General features: G+C 32.9%; 1 protein-coding gene across 6 annotated transcripts in view; it reads left to right on the top strand.

The window, feature by feature from the left end:
• LOC130450265 (brain tumor protein) overlaps positions 1 to 12,495 on the top strand; it is a 421,334-nt gene that overhangs the window by 276,858 nt on the left and 131,981 nt on the right. The window lies entirely within an intron of this gene.

The following is a 12,495-nucleotide window of genomic DNA, read 5'->3' as shown; positions in this document are numbered from 1 at the left end:
TAGGGCTCTAAACTTTGCTTTAAACATCTTGTCAGTCCATACACAATGAGTCGGTGCATTGACTCTATGGGAATTCTATTACTTATCCTTTGCCAAAACTCCTTTTTCAACTTTTTCCGTTTTACCAATCCAACGAATACTTAACCAATCTTATCGGACCAGAATAACGATTTTCTCCATATTGTCTAGGTAACACTTGAAGTGATAAACTATCAAGGTCATATATCCTTTTTTGCATCAATTTTTAGTTTCACCTATGAAAACACCTCTCATAGGATGAAATCTACGGCTATACTGATTTAATTATAATAGCGAGAGGCATTGCAGTTGCAGAATATTTCACGATATAATCTGTGGATTTCTGACGTTCCGTCATACAAACTTTTCACATAAGGTTGGAATATTTTTGCCTCAAATTTGTTATGAACACTCATAGAGTAATGAAGACTTTAGACTGAAACTATGGAAGTACGTTGTGACCTAAAGAACTGTCTCTCAAAAACTATTAAATTGCAGAATACATAAGTATTCGAAAGCTCGGAAAATATATTAAAGTTAGTCCACTTTGGTGTTTCATTGCCACATTCTCAATAAGAACCGCTTATATATATATATATATACATATTGAAATGATCAGAAATCTAAAAGCAAGTAGGTACATAATGAAAATTTATAATTTATTGAGATTAGTTTTACTAAAGATAATAATTAAACTAAAGGCAGAAAATCGATAAAAAAAATAAAAGAAATTGAATTGATATTTGTAAGTTAATTAATTATAGTTATTTTATATGTAAGGAATTATTTATTAAAAATGATATATTCTAAAAGAATTGCATATGTACAAATCATAATTTGTATCATAGAATAATGTTATTAATTATAAATTAATATAAAACTTAGTGGAAGATTGATTTTTTTAAAAAAAATATATGAATCTGTTGCCAAAATGACCCATAATAGTGAAAATTTATAAACTATTAATGAAATAAAAGTTTATTTAAAAACATAAATATAAGAACTGACAAGTGTTTGAAAAGTGAAGGACATTGTGGGGAGACAAGAGCAAAAGTCTAGTCAGTCATATTATATGGTTGCTAAGGAAAAAAAAGGGAGGATCATTATTTGGAAAAAGGGTATCAGCAGAAAAAAGAATGGGGAGTGCAAAGTTATAAGAAATAGAAGTTAAATTTGAATCAAAATACAAAATAATTGCGAATTATTAAAGATGAATGGAAGATAAATATCTGGACTGAAGAAAATCCAATGAATTGAAGATTTGTTACTAATCCAATGAGTTGAAGATTTGTTACTGACAATTTACAGAAGTAAATGCAAGTTTTAGATCTGATATTGCAAGATATTATCATCTCAGGTCAGTTCCTTCACGTATTATTCGCCAATAATAATAATAATAGTAATAATATAAAATAATTTAAAAAAAAAAAGGAATATTACCTATACTTACGTTGACAATGGATAGAATTCCTTATTTGTGAGGTTAAGATTCCTTTTCCGTAGAAATAATATGAATTGTGTAATATAATTAAATTTTGTTCAATGTATCATATGTAATCCTTCCACAGAAATAGAACTTCTTGATTATATCATATAAAATTGACATAATTTTTTAGTATTTTCCTTATATTGTACATCTAAATAATAGAATATTCATCTGAGTCGATTTATAACAGAGAACTGTGTAGAATTATCAAATTAGAGGAACGGCTAACTTCAGGTTAGACTCATAGGCGTACTCAACTACATTTTATTAAACTTTATTTGAATTAAAAATAATACAATTAACTTTTAACATAAAACTTTTATTGATTTGTTAAGAGGAAAAACATCCATAAGTTATTTATTTATGCCAGAACTCAAAGAGAGAATGAGTTTCATGCCCGGCAAATAACGTGCTAGCGACAACAATAGAAAAATAAAAACAATAATAGAGGTAGAAATAAATAATTACAATATATATATATATATATATATATATATATATATATATATATATATATATATATATTCTTGACGTTTCGGCTTCCACATTGGAGCCATTATCAAGAGAAGGGTGGGTATTGGGTAGTTATTCGTTCATTGGTAAGAAGTGATCCGATTCCGTGGTCTCAATCTGCCTACTCCACGCAACGAATCCTTTTTTCGTTGATTCCAAGGCCTCAATATGTCTACTCCTTGGAGTAGGATATATTTCTTTAATTTCTTATACCTTTTGATATATAAATGCTTCTAAATATTCTCGATTTTAGATCTCTTCTGTTTTAACATTAGTTTTTTTTAATAATTCTTGAAAAATTGATAGAAACTTGTCACCTTGTTTTATAAGTGCTTCTAACAAGTCATTTTACGAGAGCTATTTGAAAAGTTTCCGGCCTATCAGAGAAACAATTTTTCAATATAGTCTCCCTTTAGGTCTAGATAGATGTTTACATATACGAAAAACTGTCTATTGCGAGTGAAATTTTAAAGTTAGGAAACAGGAATAAGTCGCTTGTGCCTAGATCTGGTGAATACGGTGGATGGTCAGCAATTTGAAGTGCAATTCTTCTAATGAGGCTGCTTTCTTACAATTTCTCCTTCCACCTTATCCAGTAATTATGCTTAAAACCCCACTAATATTCTTTTTTCTCTTTGAAGTCCAATTACTATCCCAATAAACGGTCGACATCACTTTTACGGCCGATAAAACAGTCTGCCTTTTTCGGAGCAAGTTCGCGCTTTGGAATCCATTTTTTTGACTGTGTTTCTTTTCACGAGATTAGTAGTGGATCCAAGTTCCATCTACAGTTTTGAATCGATGCAAAAATTCTAGCTCAGTATTCTTAAATAGCGTGAATAAGGCAAATGTTCATTATAATGCGCTTTTGGTTCAAAGTAAACAAACACGGCACCCAACGCGCGAATAGCTCACGCGTGCTTCATTATTCAGCCAGTATTTAGTAAATATGTTCTGATACAGCTATAACCTTTTCTACCTCTATAATCTGATTTCTACTGTGGTCTAGTACCATTTGATGAACTTTTTCGGTGACATCACTGGTTCTCTTAGCGCAAGCGTATGGCCTTTCGAAAACAAATATGCAATGACAGTTATACACTCAATTTTTTTCTATTTTAGAAATATCTTGATAAGGACTCACTTATACGATTGTCAGACAGAAATCAAGCGTCGAAAATTGCTGGAATTCTAGTGAGAATCTTTCCACACATGCGCAAATATATTTCCCAAATGATGCTGATATTTTCTGGCTAAGGTCGGTGTTCAGACAACCCTCGTATTTTATAACTTCATTTATGGTATGTCAATATAACAAAAGCAAAATTCACTTCACTTGAACTAGTGGCTATAAAATCCACTGGTTGAAATCTATCAAATGTACCGTATACGAGCTCTAGTAAATTATATTCACGCAACTTTATGGTTTATATACAAGTTTATGGTATTATTCAACTCTCAGTTTTAGTGCTTAGCGGCTTATTTTATTGGTAAGCACAGTATGTGGAAATGTGCTTTGTATATTTTATTCGAATATGTGTTCGCTGTAAATGTGTTAAACTATAGAAAAAGGAATCAATTCCACTAAGAACTTAATCGATATAGATACAGATTATACGGTTTTATATCTTATTTATAATGTGTAGGAGAGACTGTCGAAAGTGTGAACCATCACAGTATGATGGGCTAAAGGGATAGTGTCTTTACATCTGGTGGTCGCAACTTAAATTGTCGTGTCAAAATTGATATAAAAAAATTCTGTTCTGGAGATTTTCACCTCAAAGATGAGCATAGTTGTGGTCTACTTACTGAAGTTGATAAGGACTAAATCAAAGTCATAATTGAAGAGGATCATCATATAACTGTTCGAGATTTTGCAAAGAGGCTACATGTATAGTACACAACAATTGAAAAATACTGGAAATGTCTTGGGCTTGTTAAGAAGCTTGATATTTGGGTATCTCACGAATTGAACGAATCAACATTTGGGATATGCACTTTAAACGAAATGAAACCTACCCTTGCTTGTAACATAGCTCGAAAACGATCATGAAGCAAACACTATGAACCGGCACAAACCACATCGAAAGCTGAAAAACAAAACAACAAAAAAAGGTCATACTGTGTGTATTTTTGAGCTGCTTTCAAGAAACCAAACGATCAATTCTGAAGTTTACTGTCAATTAATTAAACTGGATGAAGCAATCAAAGAAAAATCGGAAAGGTTTAGTGTTCCACCATGACAACGCAAGGCCTCACTCATCTTTGGCAGCTCGTGGAAAATTATTGGAGCTTGGCTGAGAAATAAACCCACATCCCCCAGACAGCCCTGATCTGGCACCATCTGATTTCCATCTATTTCAAAGTTTGCAGAATTTTTTGAATGGTGAAACTTTTCACAAATGATGATGACCTTCGATCACACCTAGTTCTCTTTTTGCCGAAACATTTTATGAGCGCGGAATCATGAAGCTGAAAAAAAGATGGCAAAAGGTCATTGAGAAAAATGGAAAATATATAATTGATTGAAAACTATTCACTGGTAAAAAAAGTGTTTGATTTTATATTACAAAACCGAAATTACTTTCATAAAATATAGAAGAAACAAGGATTTTCGAATAATTATATTGAAAAAAAGCAGTTGATATGAGATGGTCCTAGAAGGGTTGGATGAAAACAATTATTGACATTAATAATAATAGGTACAGCTGGGAGTGAATATATCTCGTGAAAGAAACCTGATAGAGGAGGCACGAACACAAGAGATGAAAGCCTCAAAAGTCAGCAGCTGTCTGAGAGAGTGTAGAGAAACAAAGCGATGAGCTCACAGAGCAAGGCCAGAATCTGTAAAATGTGTGTGAGACCTACTCTCACATATGCCTCAGAAACCAGAGCTGAGACATAAACAACAAAAATAATAATGAGAACCACAGAGATGAAAATACTGCAAACCATCAAGGGAGTCACTCTCAGGGACCGAATAAGGAGTGATGACATAAAAGAAGAATTGGGCGTATAGGATGTGGTGGGATGGGTAAGGGCATGAAAAATATTTTGGAGGTATCACGTAGAAAGAATGCCAGAAGACAGATGGGCAAAGGGGGCTAATACACGCAAACCTGTAGGCAGACCACCAAAGAGGTGGTACGAGAGCTGGAGTTCAGCTTCTCAGGAAGATCCAAGAAGTGGGCCAAACGTACAGGATTGAACAGGATCTGGTCCTATTGAAAAAGGAAGAAGAAAAAGAACGTTCAACTTGTTTAACACAAATACTGTCAATCTTCGACGATTCTTCTTTGATGACATGCTCAATGCATATCCTCTAATTGTTTCCTTACACGTTATTGGGGCTCCCACAATAGTTTTACTTCAAAGTAATTTAGTACATTTACGAATTTCACCAATTCATATAATAGTGTTAAATTTGAATTCTCGCGCCTTATCTACTGGACGTTAAGGCTCTCTCTTTCTCTCTCTCTCTCTCTCTCTCTCTCTCTCTCTCAACTACCTAAAAATTTTATTAAAAATCAGCAGTCGATCAAATATCATTAATTAGGTAACACGTGAGCTAAATTATTTTCCGCTATCGTATTATCGCTAATAGTACAGAAAATAATCTATTTCTTATTTAGAAAATCACAATTCTTGTGAATCGCCGAACAGTTTTTTTATATCTTAATTGTTAGTATTTTTTTAATTATATTTAATGTGCTTGTGACAACTGAGGCCATTATCAGAAATACATAGTTTGATATTTTTACAAAGAAATAATTAAATTAGGCTAAGTAATCATGAGATAAAATACAAATAATCTAAATTAATGACTAGATATTATGTTTTGTAAATAAGCTTTTCTTCTTCCAGAAACTGTATCGTTTCATTCGTTTCACGTGCTGAATTTAAATTGAAATGAAACTTCGTAGTTTGGAGACTTGGAGCATGTTTTACTGTCAGCTTCGTGTGGCAACGTTGTCAATTTGGCGGAAGAAATGCTGACATTAGATAGCCATGTGTGAGGCAAGTTTGGTCAAATTTTTTGAGCTAAAAAGTTTTCCTTCGTTAATATTAATTCATTTCTATAAAATTTTCTTTTTGTATTTGATTTGTTATATATTAGGATTCGGAGATCGTGCTTGTAGGGTATTGTGCGGGAATATATACTAATAACGGGTTCAAATACGTATATGACTTTCAAACCTTTGCGAGTTGTGCAATTGAGTTTAACTCTCCCTCTCTCTATTAAATTATTTTCTTTTCAATAAGGAGTCACCCTTGACCCTACCTCTTCTTGTATATATATATTTTGTATTTGTGTCATCCCTCTGTTGACTCATCAATATGAACGATAAGATTCTACGTCGCATCCTTTGATTTTACAATCGAAGCGCTAGGAAGCTGTGATTTTTCCTTCTGGACAGACGTCGAAGCATCGATATACCTCGTATAGTTGCCATCAGTATTTATGCCTTTTCCTAATTGAACGAATTTCCTGTTTTAGACCGTGGTTAAGCACTAGTATGTTTTTTGAATTAAGTCAATTACAAAGCTCTTATTTGCGTTAACTAATTGTTGCCAATGGTTCTTTCAACCTTGATATGGTAACAATCATTATCTATTATATTTTCGCAAACCATTTTTCATATGTTTTAATTTTTTTACTCATCGAAAAACACAAGATATTTTCAATTATTACTCTAGATTAGAGGATTTGATATGTGTTTGAACAGTTTGAAAATTCATTTCGATGGAATTAATAATGTATAAATATAGTGATCTTTAGGAAGAAGTCATTTTAAATAGGAACTATTTATTTTTAAACTCATATTGCGGATGTTTATGGAACTTGGTTATTTAACCGTCGTATTATGAATAAACTAGGAATTAATTAAAAACTATTGATTTGTGGTAGGTACGTACAAGCACTCTGGTATACACCAATGAATTTCTCGTTTTGATTAACATTGTCAATATTGCATCGACTTTATTGTGGTTTGGCGTTGACCATGGGCGCAATCAACAGTTGCAGTAAATATTAATACCTACACTCCCATATTCGTTCTACTTAAATTCAACAAGAATGTCCGACGCGAGAATTGCTCGTTATTGAAACGTACCGACAGATTGGATTCCGCATAAAAGGGTCAATGCCAAAACCAAATACCAAATAGGTGTTTCATTTAATATAAACGCGTACATTTAATCAAAAAGGACAGCATGAAAGTTGACAAGTCGCTAATGGATAGAATATTTATAGAGACTGCGGTGGAATAAAACAGTTGTGCCTGTTAGCGCCATCGTTTGTCGTTTTAATGCACCTAAATATGATATGTGTTTATTTCATAGGATTAAATTGTACTGTCACCAAGAATTTATTATTGTTGAGCATATTGGAACAGAAATAAGTAAATTTATGCCTAATTATTCACAGGATAAAATGTAAGGCAACAACTGAATTGAATAAACATATTATAATCACAAATATCACTCACATTTTCACGTAAATGATATAATTCAAGTTATTCAGATGATGAAGACTCCTTCGAAAAAAAAAAGGTAACAAGAAATGATTAATTAGAATTCATTTGGAAAGTACGTGCAGTAATAAATCATAATAGCTCAGAATAGTAGGAATCTTTTCCACCCAGATATAAATAGTGATGTGCCAGAAATCCGAGGAAGAAGAAAGTCCTGTATAATTTGGAAAGTATGTGCATTTATAAATCATAATAGCTCAGATTATTACAAACGTTTTCAAACGAGTTTTAAATAGTGATTTGTTAGATCTCCGAGGGACAAAAATGATCCGTATCTCTTGGAAAGTACGTGCAGTAATAAATCATAATACCTCAGAATAGTAGGAACCTTTTTCACCAATTATAAATAGTTATATGCCAGAAATCCGAGAAAGGACAAAGTCCTGTATAATTTGGAAAGTATGTGCATTTAAAAATCATACTTGCTCAGATTATGAGAAACGTTTTCAAACTAGTTATAAATAGTGATGTGTTAGATATCTGAGGGACAAAAATGATCCGTAACTTTTGGAAAGTACGTACAGTAATAAATCATAATACCTCAGAATAGTAGGAACCTTTTTCACCAATTATAAATAGTGATATGCCAGAAATCCGAGAAAGGAGAATGTCCTGTATAATTTGGAAAGTATGTGCATTTAAAAATCATACTTGCTCAGATTATGAGAAACGTTTTCAAACTAGTTATAAATAGTGATGTGTTAGATATCTGAGGGACAAAAATGATCCGTAACTTTTTGAAAGTACGTGCAGTAATAAATCATAATACCTCAGAATAGTAGGAACCTTTTTCACCAATTATAAATAGTGATATGCCAGAAATCCGAGAAAGGAGAAAGTCCTGTATAATTTGGAAAGTATGTGCATTTAAAAATCATACTTGCTCAGATTATGAGAAACGTTTTCAAACTAGTTATAAATAGTGATGTGTTAGATATCTGAGGGACAAAAATGATCCGTAACTTTTGGAAAGTACGTACAGTAATAAATCATAATACCTCAGAATAGTAGGAACCTTTTTCACCAATTATAAATAGTGTTATGCCAGAAATCCGAGAAAGAAGAAAGTCCTGTATAATTTGGAAAGTATGTGCATTTAAAAATCATACTTGCTCACATTATGAGAAACGTTTTCAAACTAGTTATAAATAGTGATGTGTTAGATATCTGAGGGACAAAAATGATCCGCAACTTTTTAAAAGTACGTGCAGTAGTAATTCATAATAGTTCAAATTAGTGGGAACCTTTTCCACCAGTTACATATAGTTATGTTCCAGAAGACGGAGGAAGAAGAAAGATCCATATCCGTTATTTTTTAATTTTCCATTATAATCTTCCAATTTATAGAATGAAACGCTTTAAATAGATCATAAGGTACAATTAAAAAAACTATTGAATTCCATTCAGAGTATTTTTCATTTCTTAAAATCAAATATTTGGCAATTTTATATTCATTTTAGTAAGTTTTCATACCAATAGTATTTATAAGTTTAAAGGACTAAATTAATCATCTTTATAATGAGGAATATTGTTGAAAGTTACAACATCACTTGATGAATATAAGAAAATAAAAAAACCACCAGTTGAATGTTTATTTTCTTATAATTATAATGAGAGCAGTACACCGTTATTATAAGATCATTTTTAAAACTATGAGAAAACCAAAAATAAATTCTTATTGAATGATTATTTGAATAAATTAAATTAATACACACATAAATAATAATAAACACAGTTAACATTAGAAGAAAAATTATTAATCATGATGGAAATTAAGTTATTGTAAATTGTATTGAAAAAAGAGTACAGCTTCGTTCCCTAAAAGTTAGCCAAGTGAAATCCATTCCTAAGCCTCACCTTGTCGATTTCAGACGATGAAGACCGCTACTATACCCGCCCCTACATAACGATACTCAACCAATTAACTTCAAAAGTTGCATCAAGTCACTTCTTTACGTCCTCATTTTCAAATCTTATCCCTCTCGCGGAGTGAATTTAACACGATTAACATATCCTAAACAATCCCAGTCCTGCTGAGGAAAATTTTTCTTATATTCGGGACAATTCTGGAATTATGACAATGTGCCTATCCCATTCAGGAACAAATCAACGAGACTCTCTTTTCTTTGAAGTGTTTTTACGATACACAATAGTTATAAATTTACCTTCGTTTTGCAGCCCATGGACATGCAAGTTTGATGATAGCAGACTGTATAAAAAGCCAATGCTCCTTTAACGATTTATATTGAAGTTATCACTAAATTTTGTAGACCAATTTTCCACTTGAGCGTTTAAAATTTGCTTGAGGTGATCACTTTTTATATGGTTCTCATTAAGAAGCTTTCCCTTGTGAGCAATTGATATTGAAGAATTGCAAACATTTCAAATTATCTCGCCAGTTATCTTTCTTTTTGTAAAGTAAAGGATATTACCGAATCATCTCTTTATTCACTGATTATGTAAACTTCTGATTTCATATTTATTTTGGTAATCTAGGTACTGGAATTTTTTTTTGCCGTGTTAACAAATTATTTTTTTTCTCGTACAATATTACGCTGTTCCATATGTTTGTTGGTATTTGATTGGTGAAATTACGTAGATTCCACACCATTTATTCACTGTTTACGCATTCTGATATTGTTCAGAAATAATAACGAGAGCAAAAAAGATATGTAAACTAGTATAAACGGGAACTTTACCGTTTATCGGGAAAATCGTATAGATGGTCTCATTATTAAAATATTTACAACGAGTAAACACTATAAAAGTGTTAATTATTTATTTTGGTTTCTGGAACAGGATTTTCACGTTCTTATTTCATGCTCGTTGAATGCTATGAAATTACGCAATATTTATAGAAATAAATTTGAACTCTTGAATATATTCGTGGACTATTTCATATTGTATTATAAAATACTATTTCGTAGCTGCTTTTTGACACATTTTGACTTATAGTGATGATTTACGTACACGTTTAGTATATTAAATGAGAAATAATTTTTATTTTCTAAATTAATGCTTTTGGTTGAGCTTCCGAAAAACACCAATGAAATTTTACAGTTGACGTCGATATTTTTGAAATTCCTGCGACTTTTTAAGGTCGAAAATCGGGGTCATTTTGTGCGCAGGTAAGTAGAAGCAGAAATATCCAGCCATCAAAAGCACTTTGTTGACCCTGAAACAGGGGCCTACACCCAAAATATTGAATATTGAAGCTGGAGGCACAAGAGAAGGAGAATATCGAGGGGGGCGATCAGAAGTAACTTGGACCTGCATCTTCATGAATTTCTCTGGAGACAGCGAGTCCGACGAAAAAATGTGGATCCATTCGAGGCAATCATTGTAGATATAAAATTTTTGTATCGTGGAAAGAATGATTGACCTCCAATGGAAGATGATGAGGAAAGTAACTATATTTTTGTGGAATAAAATTGCTTTTCATTTATTTCTATTGTTTTTATTGCTCTTTCGGAAATGGAAAATTCGTCGATGCTATCGATTCGGTCAGGTTAGGTTTAGTTAGATTAGATTAGATTAGGTTAGGTTAGGTTAGGTGCGTTTACTATCGTATTTTTATTTTTCTTTCCTTTTTCGTAGCACGAATAGGCCTTTTTTGACAAAAAATTTTAATTCACGTTTTCCGCGTATGCATACGTTCCCAGGTATATTTTCTTAGTCCTTATTCGATTGTAACAATTCCCTATCATTTTTACCTTCCAATTCCTCTTGGCGTTTTTCGGAAGTTTATCCATGCTTTTCAAATTATCTCTTATTTTAACAATATTTGAATCAGAAGAAAAGGATATTTTCTATCAAACAGAACACAAAGACTATCAAATAATGTCTGTGACTAATTAAGACGATAAACCTACTATCTATTACAAATTTGACTTATATATTATTTGACAAGAATAAAGTCAGTACTACACGATGTGTCCAACGTTTGCGCCAACAATCGCGTTCCAACGTACGGCTAAATATTGGAAAGAAGGCTGGATGCAGTGCTGCAACTACTTGATACGTCCAACGTTTGCACCTTCCATCTTGGATGAACAAAAATTGTTTTAAAATAAACTTGATGATACTGGCAACTTTGATTTTCCATACATATCACGTAGCATTCACGCGCAAGAGGACAAGAGGTGTGTGTAGTTCTACCACAAGTGTTCCAAAAAAAACGACTTTTCATGTTATCGTTCCAATGCCAACGTTGAAAGCAAATCATGCGCATTTCGTCCACACGATACGTCTAATTATACTAGCGTCCATTCTTGTAAGCATTGAATGCATCGTGTGGTACCAGCTTAAGTACAACCTCGTTATCGATGAGCTCTTCATAATTTCACCGAATATGGGTTATAAGGGGTTATTATGGCTCAATTATATTCTGCTCATTGTGGGACATTTGATTTGGCTCCATTAATCTCAATCTTTTTAAAAAGTCTAAAATGTTGGATGACTTTAATTGCAAGAGATCTTCGTCCTCTGTTTCAAGCGCTCGCAGGTGTAATGCTCTGGAGTTCCTTAGTACTTCACACTTCCAGAGAATGTTGATAGAGGTTTCCTCCTCTGTACAGCAGAATCTGCACGCCGCGTTGACTGCTAGATCTAGCGTCTTCAGGTGTAGTTGCGGCGACAGTGCCCCCATTGAACTTCTGTTAGTATTCGTAGCTTGTTCTTACTTATATACGAGGGGGTATCCAAAAGTAGCATTGCCATGGGTGGAGCTTTTGTAGTACTGATTTCTGCCGCTAGGGCCTGCCTAGCGCAACTCGTTGCCAGTTCAGTGCCGCGCGGGCCGTTGACCTGCCATGTTCTGTTCGTCACTAGTGACCGTTTTTGCTAGTGCTGTTTCACTGCTGCTTCGTTTTTTTATGTTTTTTATGATGGCAAATTTAAGTGAACAACGTGCCGCTGTGAAATTTTGTTTCCTACTCGGTAAAA

The sequence above is a fragment of the Diorhabda sublineata genome, chromosome 11, assembly GCF_026230105.1.
Source record: "Diorhabda sublineata isolate icDioSubl1.1 chromosome 11, icDioSubl1.1, whole genome shotgun sequence".
NCBI lineage: Eukaryota > Metazoa > Arthropoda > Insecta > Coleoptera > Chrysomelidae > Diorhabda > Diorhabda sublineata.
The sequence above is the reverse complement of the archived record's forward strand: the minus strand, read 5'-3'. Positions and strand labels throughout refer to the sequence as shown.